General features: G+C 43.7%; 1 protein-coding gene across 1 annotated transcript in view; it reads left to right on the forward strand.

Annotated features, from left to right (window-relative positions):
- The first annotated feature begins 4,847 nt into the window (after window positions 1–4,847).
- The window catches only part of GPRIN3 (GPRIN family member 3), a 60,624-nt gene continuing 37,711 nt past the window's right edge, over window positions 4,848–27,760 (forward strand). The window contains exon 1 of the mRNA XM_074991999.1: window positions 4,848–4,861. The gene's annotated coding sequence lies outside the window, so the exon portion shown is untranslated. The remainder of the gene's footprint in view (window positions 4,862–27,760) is intronic.

Below are 27,760 nucleotides of genomic sequence, written 5' to 3' on the forward strand. Positions count from 1 at the left end.
CAGGGCTGCAGTCTCATTCCTGGTCCCCTGAGGAATGGAGCAGCTGGGGAGGTCTCCCATGGAGCAGCTGCCCTATTCCCAGCACCCCAAAGCTAGGACCTGCAGCTGTCCCTGGCAGCCAGGGAGCACCCCTGCCCCAGCAGGTTGGCAGCCCATACAGGGCAGCCACCACCTCATATATACAGAACAAATTTCATAAAACATATCCTGCTGCTACTAATGGTACTAGAGGGAGGATATATGGAATCATATTATGATAGGGTTGGAAGAGACCTCAGGAGGTCATCAAGTCTAACCCCCTTCTGAAAGCAGGACCAAACACAACTAAATCATCCCAGCTAGGGCATGATCTCAAGCTGAGACTTAAAGACCTCTAGGGAAGGAGATTCTACCACTTGGACTCCATATTGAGACACACAAGTAAGTGGCCTGTTTTTCAAAACTGGTGAGCTAATGAGAGAGGTTGAGTGCTCAGCAACTGAAAACCAGGTTACATTTATCTATGTGTCTAATTGTGGATTTAGGAGCCTGACTGTAAGTCCCAAGTTTGAAAAGTTGAGGAGAATATTTAAAAGATGCTGAATCCCCAGATTTTTAAAGGTATGTAGGCATTGCTGCACTCAGCGTTGCAACATCTAAGTCACATTTTCACATGTAATTTAAGGCACTTAGCCTAAAAATGCATTAGCTCCTATGAGCCTAAATTTTTTTTTAAATGAGATTAAGATTCCGAAATCTGTTAGGAGCTGCTGTGCTCAGCACAGCAACCTCTAAACACCTTTGAAATATGGGCCTACAAGACTACAGACTTTCTACGGGACACAGGTTCCTAAATTACATTAGAAAATTTTACTTTGTCCTTTAAAAGTTTTCCCCTAAGTTACTGTCATACACAACTCCCCTGCTCCAAGGCATGAGTGTTTGGAAGATCGTACCATTAAAATAATGGCTATTGGCTTTTGGCACAAGTTTAAAAATTGATAGTAATAATCAAAATATATCTCGGATTTCACACAGTTATATAAACCTAGGAAGCCACAGACTGTAACAAATCTTACTACATAAATATGTGCTGATGTGTATGGCCACTGGTGGGATAGAAACAGAATGTGCAATTGGGTTAGGGGTGTAATAAGTGTTCCACTTTTTTGATTCAGAGATGACTACTTAATTCGTGAGAAGGAGAGAATCAATACCATGGCCCAAGGCATTTTCTGTGGAACAGTGGGTGGAAGTTTCAGTTGTGTTAATTCAATGCAGACACTTGCATTAATATGATTCGGGGGAATGTCATTTGTTGTTGTTCCCATCAATCAGAGACAGAAAAGCCTTAGGGACCCTACTCTCATTTAGCCATAAAGGCAGGGAGGATGGTCAAGAACCCTTTGCTGAGAGCCCATGATTTATTCTGTTTCCCCACAGGGCAAGATTTTTGTCTCTAGTTTGCAGTAAGTAGATAGAATCTCATAGTAGTAGGAAGGAGGAAATTAAATAACATCTACATTTTTGGACAACTTTAAATCCAGCTTTGAAATGCAGATTCTACATGTAGGTTTGCCATGACTACAGAATGCATACCTGTTTTTTCTGGTTTGCCACTGGCAAATGTCAGAATTTTCAAAGTGGAGACCAGCTTTGTAAATGAGAGTCATAGCATAAGTCATACCATTATTCATATACAGATTTGCCACAATTCAATAAGTAAATTGTACATCTCTGTTAGCAAGTGGCTAGTTAGGTACCGAAACAGCTGTTTGCAGACATGCTTTCTTAATTTGCAGAAGTAGCCCTGGTAAATACTTGGGGGTTTAATGGATTTTATATACACAGGTCTCCCTCTTCCCCAAAGGTAAAAGAAAGCCAGTGTGTGCATGCACCGACAATGGACCAGCCATCTGGGGGCAGGGCGCTGGATGTTGCTGGCATACTGTGCTGTGTAGGCATAGAACACCCAGGCTATGTCTACACTAGAGGGTTCTGTCAACAAAATTGGCAGTGTCCACACAAAAAATGCATTCTGTAGACAGAACTTGGCACTTTCATTGACAGCCTTCTGCCTCTCCCCCACAAGGCAGAATGCCTTTCTTGTGGCTCCTCCGAAGGGCCCTCTGTTGACAGACATGGCTTCAGTATCACCGGGCAGCCAAACAGTGCAGTCCCCAGCCAGCCCTGGTCCTCAGGCAACTGGGCAGCACGGTCCCCCCATTCCCTACGCCCCCGGCCCTGACTCCTACACCCTCCAAATCTACCTGAGCCTCCCCACCCTTCTGCCCTGTACTCCCCACTACCTAACATGCTGACCTAACTTCTGCACTCCCATAACCCATCCTCCTGCCCTCCATCCCACGCTTAAATTTCTTACAGGTACTCTTGCACCACAACAACAGGGGGAGGGATAGCTCACTGGTTTGAGCATTGGCCTGCTAAACCCAGGATTGTGAGCTCAACCCTTGAGGGGACCATTTAGGGATCTGGGGCAAATAGATTGAAGGGGAGTTGTGCTTGGTCCTGCTAAGAGGGTAGGGGATTTGACTCAATGACCTCCCAAGGTCCCTTCCAGCTCTGAGATGTGTATCCCCATATATTTATATTATGTTATTAACCCCCACCCAGCTAGGAAAGTGCCTCAGAAATTTGTTACTTTCACCTCTCTTCCCAAAGAAAAATGGTGGACTTCTACCTGTGTCTAGAAGACATCTGGATAGTTTCAGGCACCAAGCTAGGGACAACAGATGACTTAACACATGATGCAACACAGCCAAGGTGTCTGCACTAGCATCACACACTCAGCAACCCCAGCGTAGCTGCTCTTCTGGGCAGCTCCATGTCTGACATTTTTACCAGGGAGGGAATGTCACCAATCCTTCCCCACACACTTACTGGGTGCACCTTGGAACCTCCCGTCCTACAGCTGTGAGAAGCGAGAGTGTCTGGGGGCAGGAGGGAGGAAGAACCCTGGCCTACAGAAGTGAGGTTGGCATGTGCTGGGGTCAAGTGGGCTGAGGAGGGGCACCTGGGCAGCCCTGGGGAAGCTGGACCTCCAAACCCCTTGCTGGAATTAACCACCTGCTTGAAAGATGGTGGCAGCGATTGGTGGGTAGCAAGGCGAGGGTGACATGGAAAACAACAGGACTCAGCCCCATCGCAGACAGTGAGTGGGCAGAGGTGGGGACCGATGGACTAATAAATGCCTGCCCAGGGACAGATGGCGAGGGGGCAGAGGGGCTCAAGAGAGGGACCTGGATCCCTCTGGAGAGAAAGGGCAAATGGCAGGAGCTGTGGGGGACAGATTGCAGGGATAGTTGGGGGGGGTGGAGAAGGGGCCCTCCTCAGGCCCTGTCCCCTGGGGAAGGAGAGGCAGATGGCAGAGGTGGGAGCCCAGCGGCTCAGGCCCTGTCCCTGGGGGCCGGGCAGGTGGTAGAGAGCGGCTGACAGAGGGGCTCAAACCCTGTCCCGGGGAGGGTAGGGGCAGAGTGCGAGGGGGTAGTTCCCCCCACCCCGCCTTGGGCCGAGCCCCGCGCTCTGGCAGCTCTGCGCCGCCCGCACCTGCAGCCCAGCCCGGTCGGACCCGCCCTGTTTCGTCCCTCTGCCGGCCGGCAGGCGGGGCTCGCAGGTCCCCGCCTTCCCCCGGCTGCTCGCCCAGCCCAGCCGCCCAGCCCAGGCGCGCGCGGGAGCGGAGCGGCCGCGGATCTGTGCGCCCCGCGGAAGGGCGCTGGCGGTCCCGAGGACGAGTTTCTCCGCAAGGTCAGTTCTGCCCTGGGCGGCGCCGCGGCCTTGGACGCGGGCGGACGGGGCTTGCTGCTGCAGGTTCACTGCTCCCCCCCCCGGCAGGCGGCTTCCACCCGCGCACGCCGGCCCCACGCCGGCGCCCTTGCAGCGGGCGGGAGACGGGAATAGTGCCCGCGAGACGCAGCAAGGGCCGGGGGCTGGCAAAGCCGCCCGCCCCCAGCCCGTGCTGCGTGCGCGGGGAAGAAGCAACAGCGCCTGGCGGCGCCAGCCTGCGGGTGCATCTGGGGAAGCGGGGGCCTGGCGGAGGGTACGTCTCGGGAGGAGGCAGCCTGGGGTACGTGGGGAGGAGGGGGGCTGGAGGCGACAGCCTGGGGGTGGTGCGTCTGCGGAGGAAGGGGGCTGGCGGGGCCAGCCCTGGGAGTGCGTCTGGCGTCTGCAGCCCGAGGTGTCGCTGTGAATTCCTGCCAGGCGGGCGAGCAGGGAGGAGGAGGGTGACAAGTGCTGCTAGCTGGGGAGATGCAGGCTTGGAAGAGCTGAGTCCTCTGTGGCCTAATGCAGCAGTGGGGCAGAGCCCCCTGCGCTTTGTTCCCTAAAAGCTAAGGCGCCTTTGGGGTTCCCCCCCGGGGAATCTGGGGTGTGGGTGGGGCTGGCGGGAATGTTTACTACAGTGGGAAAATGAACAGAGTCGATGGGAATTTACACACCGTGCGGGGGGTGGGAAGAATTGTTGCCTGTTTTTCTCTGAAAATAACACTGCACGTTTTCCCGGATGCCAGTTTGGAGTCAAAGCCTGAGGTCTTTAGGGAGTGTGTATATATAGTGTCTAGCAAATTCAGTTAGAAGGGCTGGGCAATACTGTGATGATAACAATGGCAAAACAATTAGGCAAGCCCTTCACTGAAGTCACCCAGGCCCTCATTCTGCCTTTTAACTGTTGCAATAGAGCAGAATTGTCTTCTCTGTGACTTCATTGTGAGTTTTGTCTCACTAAGGTGTGCAGTAATAGGCCCAACCTATTTTATTTTCCCTAGTCACAAATTCTGCATGTTTTTTTTTCAACAGCTCATGTTTGTAATGTTCACCTTTCCTGAGTAAATCTGGAGAAAATGTCTTTCATATGATTCTTGAAAAGGTAATTGCTCAAATGTTTATTATTTCAGAATTATTTTATATTTGCCTTTGCTTCTCTGGTTTGTCTGCAGAAAGGTGTGAACGTTTTTTGGTTGTCAAAATGAAAGAAACAGAATAGCCAATGTTAAAGGAAGAGAAGGGGGAACAATGTGCTATGTTTCTCTCTGCAAAAGACAGGAGTTTCAGTGGTAAAAATGAGTGTATATTTTGCTGCAGTGTTGGTTTGCTATCCAACAGTGGAAAGTAATTACCCTAGCAACAGCACTGTTGCACAGTACAAATACTTGCCTATGCACAAATGATGAGAAACAAAACACTCCATATGAGTTTACCCTGGAAAACAGCTTTTGCAGTGTCATTTGTTTCAAAACCTTTGAATTTTTTGCACAGATTTCTCTTTCTAAAGGAAGGGTTGGGTGAAATAAAAGTGAGGTGCATGAGAGAATGAGGCTTCACAGCTTGCCTCCTAAAAGAGACCAGAAAAATCCCATAGCAATATTTTTTATTCCCTTCCCAATCTTTGTCCACTTTTTCATGAGTGAAAATGTTCCCCTACCCCAGGACAAAATGAGCACTTGCCCTAGTGCCCAGTGATTCAAAGGGGCCTGGGCCTCCTGCTGCTGTTACTGCAGCAGCAGTGGTGGCTGCTGGTGCTCCAGGTCTTTTAAATTGCTAGTAGAGCACATTTGTGCATGCTCTGCTTAGCTCTGAGAGCCGGGAGGAAGTGGGGGTGGTGCTGAAGTCTAGTTGTCCTAGCCCCACCCCTTCTGCCTGAAGCCCTGCCCTTCCAGGAGACACAGCTGGGCCCTCTCTACACCTGGCCTGGGGGGCTGCAGAAGCTCTTAGCCTCCCTTTAGACAGCAATTAAATAGCTCTTTAACTGTTCCATTAAGCTAAATGGGTCAAGGTCCTTTAGGCTTTTCTGGAAGGTAACTTTTCCAGAGCACACGTGTAGCTGTTCTTGGAACTCTTACCACTTTTCCCAGTCTCCCTTAGGAGGTGTAAGGACCAGCACTGTCCTCGGTATTCCACTAATGGCCTCACAGATCAAAACATTTCCCTGGTCCTACTCAATAGTCACTTGTTTATTCATTCAAGGGTTCTGGTGACCCCCTCCCCCAGCAACACAGAGGGAGCTTGTGGTCAGGTGATTGTCAGCAACAAGACGTGTGTGTTTTTTCAGAGTCCCTGCTTTCCAGAAAAATCTCCTACTCCGTGTGGCTTGCATTTATTCTGCCTAGATCAGAGATGCCCACCGTTTTTCCATTGGGGCCACATGGCAATTGTTTTCATGTTCTGGGGGGCCAACCACAAAATAGGCCCAACCTGCTCACCCCCCCACTTTCAGGCTTAACCCCTCTCAGACCTAAACCCGCCCCAGCTTTAGACTTCCCACAGCCCCAGACCACTGCCCCAGCCTCAAACTGCCCATCCCCAGGCTTAACCCTGCCCCTTGCAGCCCCAAACCCTTCTGCCTCTGGTCCCACGCCCCAGCCGAGGCTCTGCGGCCGTTCCCTTGTCTCAGCTGGGGCTCTGCTGGGGCCATCAGTGGCTCAGTGCTCCAGCCACTGGGGTTTTGCTGCTGGCTTTGCACCCCAGCTGGGGCTTTGCACCCTAGGGCCAGCAACTGCTCAGCACTCCAGTCGCCAGAGCTCTGCCACCTGCTCCATGCAGCAGTCGGCCCCTCAGGCCAGATAAAAAGGCTCCAGGGACCAAATTCTGGCCCACGGGCACCTGTTGGGCACCCGTGTCCTAGAGGCATAGCTGTGCATTTGGAGCATTAAAGCAATTTGTTCTCCCTCCCCCATCTCTTCATTTACTGGGGAGGGGGGTCCTGCAATTCAAAAAGAATAGGGCACTGTGGTTTCCTTCTCCAGAAGTCAGCTAGAGTTTAGTCGGTGACTTCATTGTCAGCACCATTCTCCCACTGGCTCCTTGTATTGTTTGTTTTATGTGGACCAGCTGCAGACATGTTACAGTCAGATTGAACTGGATTTGAGTATTGATAATGTGCAGTGCAGAACACTGGTTTCAGAACTGATTTCCTTCATACACATCTCAAGGTTTTAGAATGGTTCTTCTCCATCCCATGGAGCTTTGCTCTTTTATTGCAAGTGCTATAATTCTCTAAGAAAGTTTGTGTATATAACTGATGTTTAATGGCACTTCAATGACTAGTGGCACATTAAATCTTAATGGAGAATTATTGGCTTCAGAATGTTAGTGTCTAAATGGGAATGTGTAATCTGTGGGGTGAAGCATTGGTGAACTCTACACAGCTGTAAAGAAAACCACCATTTAACCCTAGCACTAAAATTACGCCCTTCTGGTGTTTGGGGTAACTGACCAGGGTTTTCTTGTGGATGAGTTAAGTGGAGCCATGATGCTCATGACCAGTTCTTCTCAGATCCACATACATATAAGTGGAGATGCACATCTCCTAGAACTGGAAGGGACCTTGGGAGGTCATCTAGTCCAGTCCCCTGCCTTCTTGGCAGGGCTAAACACCATCCCTGACATCTATTTGCTTCATCCCTAAATGGTCTCCTCAAGGATTGAGCTCACAATCCTGGGTTTAGCAGAACAATGCTCAACCCACTGAGCTTTCCCTCCCCCCTGTGCAGACTTTTAAAAAGTCAGAAGGGAAGCAAATCTAGGCAAAGGAGACCAAATCACGGCATTGCCCCTCTGTGAGTGGAGGGGGCTGAGGCGTAGGGAGACATGGTTCAGAGTAAGTTGGCTGGGATTTAAGACTACTGCAGGATCTGTTGAGGCCAGGGAAGCCTACAGGGCTTAGGAGCTCACAAGTACTATGAGCGGTGCGTTTAAATCAGGTGTGTCCAGCCCGCGGGCCACATGTAGCCCTGGACAGCTAGTAATGCGGCCCCACAAGATCATAAACTTTTAACATTGTTATGTGATTTATATACGTTAACTATATTATATATTTTATATGCGGCCCAAGACAATTCTTCTTCACTCAGTGTGGGCCAGGCAAGCCAAAAGGTTGGACACCCATGGTTTAAATCCTGTCAAGTTTTAAGACTACAGGAATCACCGAAGAAGCCTCTGTGTTGGGTTCTGCTGCTGTGTTCCTGCTATTGCTTCTGGCTTCCTTCTGTTTGCTTATGTACATGTATATCATGCTCTGCTTCTCTGTGACAACGAAGGAAGCTTCTTTTCTTCCCCAAAACATGGCATAGGATTGCAAATGTATCATTCCCAGGTGTCTCCTCAGCACTCCAAAATCATTTAGGGTACATAAGCACCTGTAGTGGTATGGCAGGAGACAGAGTCTCAAGTTCCAGGTGAGGGGTATGGCTAGTTTCAATTTGTCATTGACTGCCCAGCTACTGCAGTCGAGCTCTCACCTGAAAGGAGATTGAAGATTCCACTAATACTGCTGCCCTCCCATGTGGGCTGTCTCTAGAGTGGTGCTATGTAAAACCAGGTTCTGTGCAGCGTTGTGCCGTGTTGACAGTTCAATGAAACATGAATGGTGCTTTCCCAGGCTCTTTGTTTTGGGGGATAAGGAACTAGAGGTCAGCAGAAATGGTTATAAACTTTGATCTGCTACCCCTACCTTTTTTTCTTTTTTTCTTTCCTCTTCAAACCTTGTTGAGTGATTGTCCTTTTCACGTGGACGATGCAAGCCCTCCTGTGGCCTCTTACTGTAGATCATGGGTGTCCAACCTTTTGGCTTGCCTGGGCCGCATTGAGTGAAGAGGAATTGTCTTGGGTCCCATATAAAATATATAATATAGTTAATGTATATAAATCACATAATAATGTTTACGATCTTGTGGGGCCGAATTGCTAGCTGTCCACGGCTACGGGCCGGACATGCCTGCTGTAGATCATGGCATCACAGTAGTCAGAGGCCGAATAAACTTAACAAGCAATTTAGTCAAATGCCCCACCAGTGCAGTATACTATATTTTGCTTGTGTATCTTTTCTTATGCGTCTTCTGCCTGACATTTCAGAGCTTTCCTTCTTGAACTACTGTGAATGGTAGTCCATTCTGTTGACCAAGCTAAGACTGAGCAATTTACATAATAATACAGTATTTCAGTGAGAAGTAAAGAGTTTAGGTTTTCAGGTTGTTAATAATTGGACAATTCATTACAATATAAAACATTTCCCTACTTGGCCCTTCTAGATACGTCCTTTAGGATGGCAGAATCTTTTAATGCATAAAGCAGTCCATAGAAGGACTAGATAAAAGTCCTTTTTTTTTTTTTCATGCTCTTTCAAGCAAAGTATAGGTTAGTAAAAACAGACATTTTCAAGCTTCTCAAAGAACACCAAGGAGCAGGTTGTTGTTGTGGTGGGCTGTTTGTTTGTTGTTTGTTTCTTTTTTAAGAAAGATAGAGCATGGGCATGATTGTGGAACTTACATGTGTGTAACTAACAATGTAGGAGGTTATAATGAATCAATTCAAGCATAAGGACATGTCGCTCTGTTACAATATTCTGCTAATTTTGCATTTAGAAAATAATTTGCTTTGCTTTCCCTTACAAAAATTCCAGTGTATGTGTAGTAGGGCTGCAAACAATTAAAATTAGTAATGATTAATAGTACTGCTAAACAATAATAGAATACAATTTACATATGGGATGTTTTATTTAGGAATATTTATTTCAATGCCTATTGGATACTGCACATTTCTCACTTCATATTTTCATTATAAATTTGTGTTTAAAAACAAAAGAAATATTTTTTTCAAATCATCTCACACAAGTAGGGTGCGTCTACACTTGCATTCCTCTTTTGAAAGATGTATGCAAATGAGGGAAATTGAAAATGCAAATGAGGTGTATATTTGCCTATTTGGCACCTAACTCTTTCGAAAGAAGAAAACCAGTGTAGATGCTGCTCTTTCGAAAGTAGACCCCATCTTCAAAAGAATCCTTCTTCCTATTAAATAAAGGGAAGAAGGATTAATGGAAAGAAGGATTCTTTTGAAGATGGGGTTTACTTTCGAAAGAGCAGCATCTACACTGGTTTTCTTCTTTTGAAATAAGAATATGCAAATTAGGTGCCAAATGTGCCCCTCATTTGCATTTTCGATTTCCCTCATTTACATACCTCTTTCGAAAGAGGAAAGCAAGTGTAGACGCACCCCTCCTATAGTGCAATCTCTTTATCAGCAGAGTTGAACTTACCAATGGAGAATTGACAAAAAAAACCTTTTTTTAAATGCAGTATAAAACTTATACATCCAATCAGTTCTGCTTCTGAGTCAGCCACTTACTCAGACAAACAAGTTTGTTTATATTTGCAGGAGCTACCGCTTCCCATTTTTTGTTTAGAGTCACCTGAAACTGAGAACGGGAATTGACATGGCATTCTTGTAGCCAGCATAGCAAGATATTTGTGCCAGGTATACTAACAATTCCTATGTCTCTTCATGCTCCAACCACCGTTTCAGGGACACAGGTCTATATTTCTTGATAATAATGCAAAGCAGTACAGACTGATGAATGTTTGTTTTCATCAGCTGAGTGTTGCTGTTTTAAGACTTCTAACAGCATTCCCTGTGCCTCATTCCTTTCAGACTTTTGGAAGGCATTTCACATTCTTAAACCTTGTGTCCAGTGCTATAGCTATCTTTAGGAATCTCACATAGGTACCTTCTTTGTGTGTTGTCAAATCTGCTGTGAAAGTGTTCTTAAAATGAAAATATGCTGGGTCATCATTGGAGACTGCTGTAATATGAAATATATGGCGGAATGTTGGTAACACTCCCAGGAATTAAGTCAAAATTTGTTTAACACATTGTTTTTTAACAAGCTTCATCTGCATGGAAACCAATCCTCTGGAATGTTGGCCAAAGCAATGAAGGAGTATATGAATGTTTATCGTATCTGGTATGTAAAACCTTGCCGTGCATGTGAACACGTTCTTAGTTTAGCTGGCGTTGTAAATGTGAAGCTGGCAGCATTATCTCCTGTAAATGTAAGCCAACTTGTTTGCCTTAGCAATTGGCTGGCCAAGAAGTAGGACTGAGTGGACTTGTAGGGTCTAAAATTTTACATTGCTTTGTTTTATTAATTCAGTTATATAACAATCAACATTTGTAAGTTGCACATTCATGACACAGATTGCATTGTGGTACTTGTGTGTGGTGAATGAAAATACTACTTTTGCTTATCAGTTTTAGAGTCTAAATATTTGTAATACAAAGTGAGAGGTACAGATTTGGTGGTGTAATTAAAATCAGTATGTTTGAAAATATAGAACAACATCCAAAATCTTATATATTTATTTTTTTGCTGTGTCCGTCCCTCTGTCTGATTCTACTATGTTCCCCGTGCCATACCCTCCACCACCCAGCTCAGGGACTGGCTCAGTCCCCCAGCGGAACCACACACCCCCGCCCCCTCCACCATGCCAGACCCTTCACTGGCTAGCATGAGGCTTGCCCCAGCCCCCATCAGTGACATTCCCCCCTACATGTGGCCAACCCCAGTCCCTCCCTGGCCAGTGCAGGGTCTGGCCCAGCCCCCAAACCAACTCCACAGACACACACCATGCCAGCCCCAGCCAGCCCAGCCCCCCAACGGACACACCTTATCCCCACACCAACCGAGCCCCCCTCCACCCCCAGCACGGGGCCCAGCCCAGCATGCCTGCACCATGTCAGCCCCTTTCCTGGCCAGCACAGAGCCCAGCCCAGCTCCCCACACCAGGCCAGCATGGGGCCTGGCCCAGCCCCCTCAATGGAGCCTCACACGCACCCACATAGACCGTGCCAGCTAATTGGGGGCCTGGCCCATACACTTTGGATGTGTATTACAAAAAGTTTCTGTCTACAACTTCTTCCAGACCAACTTCTGCTTGAAAGTGAAGCTGCAAAAGCATATTTAATAAATTTGATTGTATTCTATTATTTAACAGTGCAATTAAAACTATGATTAATCACAATTAATATTTTAATTGATTCATGATTGTGAATTAATTGCTGGACTTAAATGTGAGGGACAGTGCTAATATGTAATTTTTCTGTTTTTTTTTATGGGACGAAGGATTCTTTCGAAGATAGGGTTCACTTTTGAAAGAGCAGTGTCTACACTGTTTTTCTTTCGAAAGAAGCTCTTTTGAAATAAGAATATGCAAATGAGGTGTCAGATATGTAAACCTGCACCTTATTTGCATTTTTTATTTCCTTCATTTGCATACCCCTTTTAAAGAGGAGTGCGAATGTAGACACAGCCCAAAGTGTGTGAGCATAGGTATTCACTATATCTTCCTATCTGTCCCTCATCACCACAGTGACTGAATGCTTACCAAATATTTAAAATAAGGACTGATGTACCCCAGACCTATTCTAGGTGGAATTATAAAACTAGTCGTCCAATAATGTTTCCTTGAGAATTCATTGAATGTGAATTTTTAAAGGAAATAACCTCTTTTTCTATGTCGTGTAAGAGAAATAGCTTTGCTTGATTGTTTAGGTTTTTTGTATGCACATGTGCTCAGGAAGAACTTGTTACGGAAGGAAAGTAAAGGGGATGGGGAATTTTCCTTTCATTGGTCTCAATCGTGTCATGTGCAGGAGTGAGTTCTGTGGTCCATGTCCAGATACTGTGAAAGTTCTTCCCCTCTTGATCTTCCCTATAAAGATGCTTTGAACTAGTGCTACAAGGGTGCTGCCATTGGCTTGAAGTAGCAATAACAATCCAAACACTTGGTTTCCACCTTCAGCATCCTTTCTGTAAAAATGGCTCCAGTACGGCTGGCTGACAGTTTCATTTTTCCAGTGGATCACTGTGACATTGTGATTAAAATGGGGCCCGTGGCCAGAAAGGGTTCACCAGCTCATAGGCTGAATGACCCAGGGTCGACCTTTATAGACTTATTGGGAAGATGTAGGGTAGAACTCTGAAATGCAAACTTGTTAGAGCAGCAGAATAGCAGTTGTTTGCCCAGGTCTTGTAGTGCGATCAAACTATCCTTGTCTGTTCCTGTAGCTTTGATTCATGATCAGATGTGAATGTTAACATTTATGATGAAACTTTTAAGTAAAAGTATTGTTTGTAAGTGTCTCTGAAGGTTGTAGTAAACTGTATGTGAACTAGACAATGCATAATTACTTTGTTAATTACATGATGTTGGGAAGACAGATTATGTCAAATCCTATTGTGCCCTTCCAAGCAAAAAGGCTGCTGCAAAGGTATAAAGTCCCTTTGGACAGGAATCTTCTAGTCTCATCGCTACTTGGATGCTCCTGGGGAAGGCTTCAAGCCATAAGAAATGAGATCCCAGGATGTGCCCCTTTAATGGACATTGGCTTAGGGTCCCAGGTCTGCTTGAGGTTTCATACAGAGAAACCTAAACCCTAATGGCTGGTATACCAGTCACTGGCGGGAATCATCCCAGGTATGTATTTTCGACTATAACCATAGATAAAATTCTAAAAACTTTTCGGAACTTCAAGATCACCATCTCTCTTGTGTATTGAACCTCAGACATCAAACTCATGTCTGTAGGTATACTCATCTTTTAACCAATACTTTTTATATTTTAATAAGTTTTAGTTTAGTTAATAAGAATTGGCTCTAAGCCTGTGTTTGGGATAATGTCTGAAATATTCATTGATTTGGAAAGTAAGGTGTGCAGTCCTTTGGGATTGGTAGAACTTTATATGGTTGGGATGTCTGGCTGGTGGCATAAGGCTCGGTATTTTAAGGGAACTGTGTGGTTTGGACTACTGATGGACCAGGAAGGTAATGCAGAAGCTGTTTTGGGCTGGCTTAGTGAATATAAATATTGTAATAATCACCAGCTTTGGGGATTGGCTGTCCCATTTTTCAGTGCATCTTAATTGAATGACCTCATCTGACTCCCCTAGGACCATGTATATCATAGTCATGTCTGCCATGCGAGAAAAGTGCTCTTAGGCACTTTCGTGCAATCCCACAGGTGCTCTTCAGTACCATGGCAGACTTTTAAGTGAACTCTGTTCTGTGGAAAGTGAGGACCAGAGATGGATCCCAGGTGATGCATTCCCAATGACCTGTGTTGCTAAGTGGTTGGGCTACTGTTTTGCCTCAGTTTGAGTTTGATTTGGGGCATGTGGCCTCATTCTTATGTGTAATGAGTTGCATGTCAGGAGGTCATGTATGTATGGGTCTGCAGGGACAGCACTAAATCTGATGCAGTGGGGTTCAACTTTGACAGAGGGAGGTGGATGTTTTTTGACACAGGCTCTTTGAAAGACCAGTGACATGGAGCAGCGTAAGAGGACTGAAGTGCTGTGGACTTTCGTAGCAATCTGAGGACAAATGCCTTGAGGCATGGGGAACATTATAGAACAGGCAAGTACTTTTGGCTTTACTGGCTTCAGTTCAGCATTGTTTGTGCTCAGCTTTAGTCAGCTGCTCCTCATCCCAGTACTAATATCACCTAGGCCTGGAAAAAACTGAGAGATGGTGATGTAAAAGAAATGCAGAGATGTGTGTTGGTCCATCTGTTGCCATCCCTGTGGTGTCATATTGGTGTTGAATAATATGTTGGAGAGAACTGAGCCTTGTGGAACTCCATGGATGAAAGTTTTGGAGGTGGAGAAACACTTGCCCAGATATGAATGGAAAGAGTCTGTACTTGCATAGTAATTTAAGGTCTGGAAAAATTCTGCATGGCATGACTATGCTGCTTCTACAACAGCAGAAAATCAGGCTTTCTGTGTCTTCTTCCTAGCACTTGCATAAAATTATTGGAATTCCTTCTATCTGAGCCTATATCCCTGTGCTGTTCCAATATTTTAGTGAATTCACTAGTAGGTAGGGTTGGTAAGCATATCCACTATCAACTTGTGTTTTCTGCTATTTGCAAATTAAGGGTAAAAATGCACTCTAGGTTCTTAGCTATTTTATCATATGTAGATTCTTATTCAGTACACACCACAATAGTATCTAGGTTCAGTCTGGAAGTAATACTTTTTCTCAATTTGAAGAATATCAGTTACTATTTTGAAGTTGTGTGAATTAGAAAAAAGACGGGGCTAAACATCTTTGCTTTTTCTCTTTTGATTGGTTCATTTGCAAACATTAAAGGCCCAGATCTGAACTTACTCAAGCAAGGCTTCCCATTGGGGATAGCTTAGAAGTCAGTTGATTATATTAGTATATTATGGAAATGAAAAAGTAGGTCAAATTTGAGAAATAAAAATCTTGCTATTGTCACTGTTCTTATTTTTTTAAACCAACAAAATATCCCACATTAAAAATAAAATAAAAGCTAAAGGCAGCAGCAGATGGTTAATATTAAAGATCATATAAATTCATGGTTTCCTCACTGGTGCAAAAGGCAAAAGCAAGCTGATACTTTCAGAATGTACAGATACAGATTGAGAGTGAAACTAGAGAGGATAAAATAGATAGGAACCTAGAGTGAATTTTTACTGGTAACTTGCAAATCACTGAAAACAGTCGTTAGCCCACTGCATTGTGCTCTTTGTTTCATTTTTGTTTTATGACCACATGGTCTCTCTGGCTTAGTGGCTGCTCTATTTTGAATAAATCTACTATCTATTTTAGAGCATTTGTCTGTTTGATCAAGAACTCCTAAATGGTAAGGGGTAGGACAACCACGTTCAGATTACAAATTCTTTTTTCCTAACTTGAAGCAACGTAAGTGTTTGGTTGTACCAGGAAAATGGGATGTGCCTGGAATAGGATTACTTTTCCTAAAACCAAACAGAAGTCAGAGCAAGTACAATCCTCAAAACTGAAATAACTGAGGTGAGTGTTGAAAGAGACTGAACCAAGATAAGCCAGAAAAATAGGATGATCCTGGAATAGGATGGCTTCTCAATAAACCTCGAAGAACAGAGATAAAATGGAAAAATTTGGAGCGATGGTCTGTTTTGGCCCAGCTCAATCAATGCTTAGCATTTGAAAACTAGAAGAAAACATTATTGGAAACCAAATTGACAATAGCTCTTGATTGTTAAAACATAGTGACTAATAAGAGTTTATAGGGGTGAAGGAAAAATGCACTTGATGGAATTCCCATTTAAAAATATTAAAAATTTCAATGGACAAACTTTAACATTCCCTTTTTTAAGAAATCCTAAATTAAAAATTAACTTCCTAAAAATAGCAGTATTTTTGAAAAATACAATCATGCAAATAAGGCAAGTATATTTTTCTTTCATTTCCAAACAGCCACCCCCCGTCTCCCCCACCCCCCAAAAAAAAAAACCCCTCACCTGTGTTGAATTAAGGACATGAGCAACACCAGGCAAATCTGTGAATACTCAAGTAATCATTGAAAGAGGGAGAGGCTCAGTGGTTAGGGCATCCATCGGGGAGGTGGGAGACTCTCGATCCAGTCTTCTGCTCCAGTCTCTCTTATCACTGATTCATAATGGAGCAGTTACTGCTGGGGGCAGGGCACATCAGCATAACTGCCCAAAGGTAGACTCAAACCTGGGAAGCTTAGTGCAGGAACTTCTACAACTTGAGCTAAAGGCCAGCTGGCTCTCAGCTTAGGCTGTAGAGGACACTTATTCTTTCTCTGTGAAGTGGTCTAGGTACCACTACATGGGACAGTGAACCACACATAGGTGTGTTGGTTACATCAGCATAGTCTTTTACAAGGATCAGCAACCCTCAGCACGGATGTCAAGAGTGGCACGCAAGCCGGTTTTCATTGGTGCACAAGAAGGGAGCTCAGACTCGCCCCTTCTTCCCCATGCAGCTGGGAGCTTGCCCAAAGCCAGCCTGCCTGTGGGCTAACAAAAGACCTGCTAATGTTAGCAATCACCACCTAAATGGTAAAGTTCTGCATCTTCATTTATTTATTAATGAAGCTGCTGTAAGTAGGACTATTAGTAACTTTAAAAAGTATCACCGGCACTTGGCCCATATGTAGAGGTCAAAAGATCAATTTTGGCACCCCGCCTTGGAAAGGTTACTGAGCCCCGTCCTGAGAGGTGGGAGACCCTGTTCAAATCCTTTCCTACTCTGGCAGCATGCAGGAAGAATTGACTTTGGTCTTCCATATCTCTGGGAAATGCTGTAACTGCTGCAGGCTACTATCTCCTTCAGCCAGATCTTGAATGGATTCTGTTCCTACAGGCATGCTCAGAGGTCTCCAACCTGACTGGCCCTGCCCATGTCTTAGAGAGCCCTGCACACACATCCTCCCTCACTTCAGGAATAGCCCTGAGGCTCTTGTAGGTGACCAGACACTTACTGCGAGCAGCAGTGTGCATGTCTGAAGGCGTGCAGGGAACTTTTACAACAGGAAGTTAAGCAGTGAAGGGATGAGGTGGCAGCTAAGCAAGAGTTCTGTGGACCTCAGCATGCCTGGCTCCAAAGCAGCAGCACCGAACTTGTCAGTTTAAGTGTGTCTGTTGCTTCCTGGCTCGCACTGCACCTTCTTAGACCACACTTTATGACAAGACAGAGTTGAGACAAATGGCAGTAAAGAGTGATGTACTGCAATACCTAACTCCTGGTACTTTCTGAGTCAAAGAAACTTAAGCTGCCTTTCCCCCCATAAAGAGAAGGCTTCAGATACTGTCTTTGAATAGATGTTTTATATTTGTTTCTAACAAAGTAAACCAGGTGTACGAGTATGTTTCCATTCAGTTGTCCAGATGGACTTTGAACTTGGAAATTGCTCTATAGCAACAAAGACGTGCACTGATTGATATTTGAATCGTAGCTATTCAGTTACTTATTAAAGTTGACAAGTATCAGAGAGGTAGCCGTGTTAGTCTGTAGCTTCGAGAACAACAAGAAGTCTTGTGGCACCTTATAGACTAACAGATATTTTGGAGCATAAGCTTTTGTGAGCAAAGACCTGCTTCATCAGATGCATGAGTGGAGGAGTGGCTGGCCCTCCCTCTTACTGGGACCCCACTCTTTAAATACCCCTCTGAAACCACCCCGCAACTCATGCATCTGATGAAGTGGGTCTTTGCCCACGAAAGCTTATGCCCCAAAATATATGTTAGTCTATCAGGTGCCACAAGACTTCGTGTAGTTATTAAGTTGAGTAACTCACTTCTCCAGAGCTGGTGACCAAATGTTTGAATTTGCACATTTGCACAAATACGAAAGGAGAGAGCTCAGCTGTTAGTACCCTGGTGTGTAAACATGGAAAAAGTGTAACCCACAACACTCATGACCCCATTCGGTGTATCAGTTTGACAGAGAGAGAGCTTTGTGGATAAGAGGCAGCATAGTACCAGTTTCCACTGTGATCTGCCCGCTGCTGAAGAATGGACGTAATCTTTTAATTGAGAGGGAGAAAACCGAAGTGCATAAAAAATACAGTTCACAAAGAGTTGTTTCACCAGCACTAGTCCCCCTGCAGGGATACTGTAGTGCTTCCTCTTGGAGAGACTTTGCTTTTTCAAAACACTTTTCCATCCCAAACCAATATGATCCTGAGATATAAAAACAAAATGGTAGGAAAAAGAAATCTGATGCATTGCTATTACCAAATTTCCCAAGTACAATGAGTAGTCCACATTCAAAAAGATGTCCTGTGACACCTTATAGACAAACAGATATTTTGGAGCATAAGCTTTCATGGTCAAAGATCCTCTTCGTTACATGCATGAGTGGGGATTCCAGAGGAGGGTCTAAATATACAGGCTCATGAAAAGGAGGGAGTCCCAGTCAAGAGGAAGGCCATAGCTGACAGAGTCAGTTCAGTCAGGGAGGATGTGGCCCATTATCAGCAGCAAATGTGGAAGTGTGAACATCAAGGGAGGAGAAACTGCTTTTGTAATTGGCCAACCTCTCCCAGTCTCTTCAATCCTTGCCTGATGGTGTCAGATTTGCAAATGAATTGCAGCTCTGTAGTTTCACTCTGGAGTCTGTTTTTGAAGTGTTTTTGTTGCCGGATGGCTATTTTTAAAAATGTTACTGAGTGTCCAGGGAGATGTTCTACAGGTTTTTGTATGAAACCTTACTTGGTCGTTCTGTGGGAGTAAGGGAATGTTGAAGTGGGGCGCTTATTTTGAAGCTGCCCACATCTACACTGTCAATCTGCAATTCAAAGTCTGCACTCTGAAATTTTCACTCATTAACATGCCACCTCCAGCAGGATGTGGCATGTGTAGAAACAGCCTTAGATTCCAAAGGGTCACGTGTGTGGGGGGGAGGGGGGGAGAAAGTTTCCTTAAAGTAAAATTTAAAATGAAAGTGATTGGAATCCTGCCTAATTGAAAGGCTTATGATCATCTCTTGGAGTGCCAAGAGGCAATTTGACCAAGATAGAGACCTATTGCTCTAGGATTAGGATGATGATCACTATATGTGTAGATAGGAACTGTCTTTTGCTGTCACCAAAAGTGTTGAACAGTTAGTTTGTATTTTTTAGTAGGAGATTGGCCCATATCTGTGGCCTCAGTCATGTAACTAACCGCGCTCAGGCCTTGTCTATACTACTATGATCCATCAACTTACATTATGCAACTTCAACGATGTGAATAATATAGCTGAAATCAGTGTACTTAGGTCTGTTAACTATGGTATCTTCATAGCAGTAAGTCAACAACTGAGGCTGTCCCATCCACTCCTCTTACTCTTTTCATTTTGGTGTCTGTACAGTACAGAGCACTCAGCTGTTGATTTATTGTGTCCATACTAGATACTCTAAATCAACACCTGCTGGACTGATCGCTGCCTGTCTCTCCAGCCCTGTAGTGAAGACAGGCCCTTAGTCTCAGGTGTGCCTGTGCAAACAACTCTTGACGGGATTGGAGCACATACAGACAAAGCAGTGGGTGAAAAGTAAAGAAATAGTAGAATTGAGGCAGGAGAGAGAGGGAAAATTGTATTCCTGTGAGAAGGGTCCTGGGGAGTCAGGAATATAAATCCAGGTCTTGAGTTTCAGTCCAACTCTTGCAGTACGACACTCCATCTTATTCTGGTGCAGAGCCCCCTTCTTTCCAGTTAGTTAAGAGATGACATATATATGATGTAGATGCTGAGATTTTTAGAGCTTTTGTTTTTGTATTTAAATGTCTGGTGTTGCCTTTAAAGGTGTAATTCAGGTCAGTCTGCCCCAACATATATAATTTCTTTATATAAATCATCTGCCAGCTCCGTGACATGGAACTCATGCCTCATGATTTGGCAGCCGATATGTCCAAGTTGCAGAAGCATGCAGAGCAGTCCAAACCTACAGAGAACAAATTTCTGTTGAACTTGCTCATAGATCATTGGCTATTAACACCATTGTACACCATATTGATCCTTTGTTATGTCTTCCTGTAAATCAGAGAGGGTTGTTTATTAGCGTTTTCCAAGTAAGTAGTGAAGGATGAACTCTCTCTCTATATAATCTACAGTGGGAAACTTTTAGTTTTTAAAGGAATAGTGGCCGTCTAATTGAGAGGCTCTAAGATATATTTCAGGATTGATAGCTACAGTTATGTAGCTGTTCTCCTCCCCACACTTGAAAGAAGGGAAGTAAATAGTTTATACTGCCCAGCTGGAAAGGAAGCCTGAGGTGAGTGGTATTCCATCCTTGTGGTCAGAAAAAAGGGAAACAAAATCTGAGAATACAACAAAAAGCATGTACAAAACATTCAGCATGAGGTGGCAAATGAATTCTCTATGAAAATGTATTTATGGATCTAGATGTGAATTAAATTACACACTGATATATCTGATCCAAGTTAATAAATATCACATCCATCTCTTGACAAGGCACCAAGGTTCAGCTATAATGTCAGCTGTTGTGGTGATCCAAAAGACAAATGGACTCTTTTGTGTGTATGATTGGGGGTTTTTCTCAAGAGAATATGTCAGGCAAATATTAGTTGGTATGACCGGGATCTGAGATTGCTTGTTAGTGATGAAGCTTTTTTGGTTCCAGTTTCCAGTGACGCAGATGTGACAGCAAACAAAGAACTCAGTTTATAAAACAGAAGCCAGAAAGTAAAACAACCAACCTGTTTAAGGTGTTGTACAGTCAGTTTTGCTACTAGTCTTTACTTTATGCAAAAGGATTGCTGCTTCAGGTGGGGAACGCTAATAGTAAACGCCGCTAAGGACTTACGCAGTAAACTCGTACCGCTAGGGATGACGACTAACTATAAAATGGGGTTATAAAAGAAAATCACTTCCTTTCAAATTATGATAGCAAATGTTTGTAGGGCCTGATCTGCATCTGTTTAAAATCATTGGAAAGATTCCCGTTGACTTTAATGGGATTTGCATTTGCCCCATGTAACACAGTACAGAGCATTTTACAAATGGGACTCTCACCAACTACCCCCTGTGGAAAAAAAAAACATGGCAAAGAAAGCAAAGTCATAGTCTTCAACTTTGTGTGCCTAAAATTAGGCACCTAAATTTAGGTGTAGACACCTCAGCAAATGGCCTGATTTTCAAAGGGGCTGAGAAGCCATAGTCTGTGGAAAAGGCAGAAGCTGGAACTATGATTAAGCCAAGGAAAATCACTCCCAAATTCTCCTTCTTTTTCCCCTTAAAGCCTAATACTTGCACTTAAGAGGCACATCTGACTCTGATCACTAGTTCTGCTATACCTGTTATTCACCCCAGTTATTTGATTTGTATGATATTTATCAGGATTGAGTCCTAACCCTATGAATTCATGCTCACCAGGTAAGACTTAGTGGAAGAACTTGCACACATAAAGACAGCTCACATGAATATGTTTGCAGGAGTGGGCCCATCAAATGCCACAAGGTATTAACCTTCTTTTCTTATTTCTTGGTAGAGTCTGATATGCCCTTTGAGGCCCATAAAAATAGCAACTAATCACAAAAAGCCAGAGAATACCAAAACAGCACTGGAGAAGACTGTGATTAGGATAAGGTTGGGAGACAATTCTCTATGGCACAAGTAGAACAGCTCTAGGTCCCTTTTTCTTTACTAGAGCTATACACAAAGGGAACTTAGCAGTGAATTATCTTGTAACTGATCCATTTTACTTGCATCATCGTAATCTTCTCATTCTATAGGAGTTTTAAAGGGACAGAGTAGTACAGCCTCACCAGTCTTTCCTTTCCACAGCTTGTTCCTCCATGTGTTTGCTGGCTGATTCGATAGCTGTGTATGACTTCCCACCAAATCATTGGTGTTCAGTCCTTAGGTCTAGCAGACTGAAGCCAGGTATACACTAGACATTAAAGTCGATTGTAGATACGCAGTTCTAGCTATGACCGTTGCATAGCTAGAATCAACGTATCTACAATCGACTTACCTGACTGTCCTCATAGGACATCAACCTCCCTTACTCCTCATGATATTGAGGAGTACAGGGGTTGACTGTCAACCCCAGATAGTTTGACTTTGCACCTCCCTACCAGGCTTGTGAAATCGAATCCTGGAAGATTGACTCTCAGCAGGTCGATTTTCTCCATCGTGAAGACATGCCCCTAGATTGGATTCCCTTTTTTGGCTTTCATCTTGTGCAGAGTCCCCAGCATCATGATCTTTGTATTCCATCACAGCCACTGCCATGCTTGCTTTTTACATCCTATGCTAATGTATTCATTTGTCTTAAAATCTTTCTTCTCTACACCTACTGTCTTCCAAAGAATTTATTCTGACTGCCTCCAGCCTTCTGATGTCTGTTTCATTTCATTCAATTGGTTACAAACCAGAGTAATTCTGTTAGTGCCCTGGTTTGATAAGTTTTACATTGGTATAAAATGTAATGTTTGTATCAGTCAACAATTTCATCAACTTCTGTGAAGTACTTGCAGCTAATGCTTATCTCCTTGTAACCTCACTCTCAATGGAGCCATCAGTAATAATCAAGCTTTATAGGTGTACGTAACATTTTACTTCCTGAAGTACATCAGAGAAGTGGTACAAGACTTGATATATAGTCCCTTTTCCAACAAGCAAGCAGTTGGTCATCTTCGCATTTGTTGTAAGTTCATCTGGAGTAACCGGAGATCTAAGAATAATTTAGATGTCTGTAATTTAAGTAATTAACATAGACATCTGTAAGTAATATTATGTCATTCACACAAGCTAGAGAGCTTAACCCTGCTTTATCTTCAGAGTAGGCTGAAGTTCAGTCTTGCTTAGTATTTCCTCTGACACTGGCCTTATACTGTCAACAAACTACTTTCATCTTGATTTTTTCCCCAGTACTGATATAAATGTTATACCTTTATAATTATTTGGATCAGCAGGATCTCCTTTCTTACTGCCATTTGCCAGTCCTCTGCCTAGCTCCTCTTGCTCCTGTTCCTTCACTCATTTTTTCCTAATGCATGGACAGCACTTGTCCCAGCAGTTTTTAAAACCTTTAGAAATGTAGTGTGTGGTCATGACCTAATAGGAGACAACAGGATTCAATTTAAATCCAGCCATATGAAAACAATGTAGGAAAACACTGAGTTTCCACATAAATGTAATGATGCCAACAATGCAAGGGGTGAGAGGCAACACATGAATGAATGCCAAATGACAAAAAGTGTTGGAAATAGGGAAGGAGCTTCTTAGCAAAGTGCTGAACCCTGCAGTTCTTCCGTTAACAAGTATTCTAGGATGCAAAATGAACAAGGCAGATGGCAAGGCAAAATGGGTCTCATCACTGAACTAACCTCCAAAGATGAAACAGAAAGAGCAGTGACGGAGTTACAAATGGGAAAGCTGCAGAAATAACTTGATGTATAATTGTTGGGCGGCATTGCTCACAGACTATTGGCCCAACATGAATCTTGTATAGCCATTTACGCTTGTGCAAATTGGGTATAAAACACTAAGATTTAGTAGCATTTGATTCCTATTTTGCACTAGTATAAATAGCAACTCAAGGGATAAATGAGTGGGAAATCAGACCCTGTAGGTTTTGTGCTTGATTTTACTGGCAAGGTGAGTTTTTAAAATCCTTACTTGGAACGTGTAGTGGGGCGGGGGTGGGAAGGCCCCTACTCATCAACTGCTCTGGCACCCCCTAGTGGCCTGTCTGGGATTACTTCACCACATCGTCTGGCGCCTTTTTCTGCACTTTGCAGTTGCTCAGCCTTTTGTCCGCCTCCCTAGCTGTCTGGTTTCTCTCATGCCCTGGGAGTGAAAGCACTTTGCTTTTCATGGCTTAGCTTTCTGCCAGTTCACGGAGAAGTCCCTGTCCTTCCAGCAGTCCCCAAATAGGTTGCCTCTAGAATGCTGCTCCCACAGTGGCTTGCATGCAAACCTGGGCCTGCTCTGAACACCAGGTTCCAATCCAGTGACCCTCAACACAGCAGCACAGGTCTCTACTGCTCTTTCGCCAGACTGCTCCCTGCTTGCCCTCTTTCCCCACTCCCCCACCTTGCATCAAGGACTGTGACTGCTGTCCTCCCTCGCTGTTGCTGTGCTTGTTCTGCCCAGATGAGCTTCATGCCCAATTAAATCTCATTACCTCTTAGCTCTCTTCCAGGTAAAGTCCCTGGCTAACTGGCCTCTCCTGCCTATATTAACCCCTCCTAAAGCTGCGGGGGTGAACACCCCATCACACGAGGGTATTAAAATTACTGGGTTGCAGGAACTCCTTGGGCAGCGTTACGCCCACTTGGATAAGACTGTTTTTTAGCAAGTGGATTTTTATTTTCTGACAAGACAAATTGCAGTGTGTCCCAGCAGTTTATGTTCATTTCTCTGTATAAAATACTCTGAAGATGCGTCATGTATTGGATGAAAAGTCTGGCTCCGTTTTGGTGTTCTGCGATGTAAGAGAGTAGTCCAGTGCGTCTTCTCCCTGAGCTGCAAGAAGCAAGGAAAACTGGTCCCTAAGAGAGGTTCTAGTTGGAGATTTTCAAACAAGTTCCAGCTAATAGGTTTTGGAACACAGAAACAAAGCCCAGTGATAAGCTGCTCCTTGGGGGGCTACTGGTTGTCCACCACAAGCCAAAAGCAATCCATAGAGACCAAGTAAAGGACTATAATAGAACCTACTGACATTTCCTCTATGGGATGCTCAAAGGGACTGACTGTTCTCTGATACCTGTGTGATTTAGGAGTCGCTACGTTGAAGACAACGTATAAAAATAGTGTAAGTGAGAGGGGAATTGAGCACAAATTTCAGTGAGAGCTGAGTAGAGGCGTTTAAAAAAAACACTTTGTAGATGTATCGTCTAGACTCAGACTGCCTGGAACACCGATCTGACTTTATGATTCCACGCACAATGGCCTGGGAAAGGGGGTTGAGTGGTGTTCCAGCCAGCAAGGACTGATTTACGTCAGAGAGGAGTAGAGCCGAACTGTTTCAAGAGGTTAGGGAAATGTTGGGTTTAGCATTTGAAAATGTAGTGGAATTAACCAGTTAAGTCAGTGACTAACCTCACTGAGCCTAATTTCCCAGTGTTTTCCCATCGAGTGTGTTCATTTACATCTTCCTAAAGTGATTGTAAAACACTCCTAAATCAAAAGGGTTGTGTGTTACACCCACTCTACACTTACTCTGCCAGATTCACATCAGGGTGATCTTAGTCCAAAAGTAGTAATTCTTCCAAATAAGACATTAACAGGTGCTCTGCATTAGGGCTGCAGGATCCAGCCCATGGTGTTTCCAAAAGCCAGTTTTATAAACCTGTGGAGTTACATTGGTTTATACCATCTGCAAATGTGGCACTTTAATATTTTCCCAGGAAGTCAAAAACTTGTTTCATTTTTGTTCATAAGAGTAATCTCTGCCTCCAAATGTGTGCTTCTCTATAACTTTTATAACTCCTTTAATAGAATTATTATTAGGTCATAGGAAACCTCACTCAACAGCAGAGGACAACAGTCCTTACAATGTTTGGTCTTTACATGGTATTGGGAAAGCCTCCATTTATTTTTGTCCCAGGATTTGCCAAGCTATAGTACAACCTGGAAAAATTTTGCGTCAATTAAGGTATGGTATGAGAGAGAAGAAATCATTGTAAGAGCTCTTTGGAGTGGGTGCTAAAATATTGTGTGGCATGATCATAGAAGTTGCAGATAGGGAAAGACCTTTTTTAAAGCTGAGTCTATTCCCATGCAAAGGAAAAATGTACAATAGCAGGTATTTTTAAAGCTAGTTATTCAACAGTTGGAGCTACATGGATGAAATTCTCCACCATGTCTCTTTTCTCATATGTATTCAGCACTTGTTTTACACCACATGATTGTTAGTGTGAATATAAGAACTAGAGTGTTACATCCTCTGCTTCACCTGTCAGCGATTTAAAGCAAATGGAACACCAGTGTAACTGGCTGTGAGATTCCTCTAGTGTAAAGGCACCTGGCAAAGGGGAAGGTGAAGTGCTGCTGCATTCTGCTAATCCATGGCTCTCAGAACATCTCCTTGTGGGGAGGGCACATGGTGTCTGAGCCCAATGTAGAGCAACCTATGGAGCTATGCTTAATTGTACTGGGGGCTTTAAGATAATAGAAATCCTCTCGTCCCAGCTGTTCTAGAAATCAAGTGGGCAACATTGAGGCTCTGTCCCTGAATGTAGAAAGTCTGAGGAAAAATTAGCCCTGCATATTTAACATCTTAACCTTAATCCCTCCAAAAGCCACTCTCTCGACTGTCAATTTCATCATGTTTAAATATCCGTGTCATTAAAAAGAAAAAAAAATGGTTGATGGGCTCAGCCTCAGATATTAGTTATTAGAAAAATGATAAAATGCAAGTTTATGCAATCTGGCATTGGAGGAGGCAGAAGGTGTGGTGATAACATTTTATCACACAAGATACTCTGAGCAAAATTGTATGGAAACACAATGACACATCTAGTATCTTATGGCAGTACTTTTATAAAACTCATGCTGAGGCATTTCGGTATTATTAAAATAAAATGCTAATTTATCTTGCAGCATTGAAATTTACTGAGCAAGTTTAAATTCAGCACAGGATTATGAGAAACCCTCATCATCCAAGATTTACACGTTAACACTGCCATTTTTAAAGCTCCCCTGGGTGATGATGGTCAGTCAGTAGCATTATAGTGTAAAAATGAATTGAAGGTCTCCATTGAGCTTGAGGATGACGAGAAAACAAGGTTGTTGGACCATTAGTACATGGAAATATTGGAGTTATTAATAATTTAAAGATGGTCAATGAATATTAATGTTTTGATCCTGGGGTACTATTGACATGTTATGGCAATAGCACTCCTTCCATTCCACTAGAATCTCTGGAAAATTCTAAATAGAAACTATGGAAGTTACACACTTTTAAATCAGCAGGTCCAGAAAACTTACATCCAAGAGTTCTAAAAGAACTGTCAGAGGAGCTCCCTGGACTTTTAATGCTGATTTTTTTTTTCAGTGTCTTGTTCCAGAAAGCTGGAAGACAGCTAATATTATGCCAGTTCTTAAAGATGTTAAGCCAGATGATCCAGTTAATTATAGGATTGTCAGTTACTTGGATGAAAACATAAAATTGCTACTGATAAAGTTTGCAGATGATACAAAAAATCAGTGTAGTGGTAAATAGTGAGGATGCCAGGTCACTGATACAGATTAATTTGTATTGCTTGGTAAACTGGGCACACAAAAACTTGGTGTCTTTAACTACCAATACATGTAAATGTTTTAACCCAGGAACAAAGAATGTGCACCATACATACAGATGAGATAGTCTAATCTGGGAAGCAGTGACTGTGAAATAGATATGGAGGAATGAGGCAGAAAATCAGCGATACATGAGCTCCTAGTATGCAACTCACTATCAAGATTAATATGACCCAGAAATGCATAAACATGGCAATCCCTAATACGAGCACAGAGGTTATTTTACATCTATATTTGGGGCTGGTGTGACTGCTAGGGAAACACTGTGTCCAGTTTTGGAGCCCCCCCATTCAAGAACAACCTCGGAGAAGCTTCATAGAAGAGCTGTGTATGACTGGGTGCTGTCATAAGAACGGCCATACTGGGTTAGACCAAAGGTCCATCCAGCGCAGTATCCTGTCTGCTGACAGTGGCCAGCGC

This window comes from Carettochelys insculpta, chromosome 4, assembly GCF_033958435.1.
Source record: "Carettochelys insculpta isolate YL-2023 chromosome 4, ASM3395843v1, whole genome shotgun sequence".
NCBI classification, from domain to species: domain Eukaryota; kingdom Metazoa; phylum Chordata; order Testudines; family Carettochelyidae; genus Carettochelys; species Carettochelys insculpta.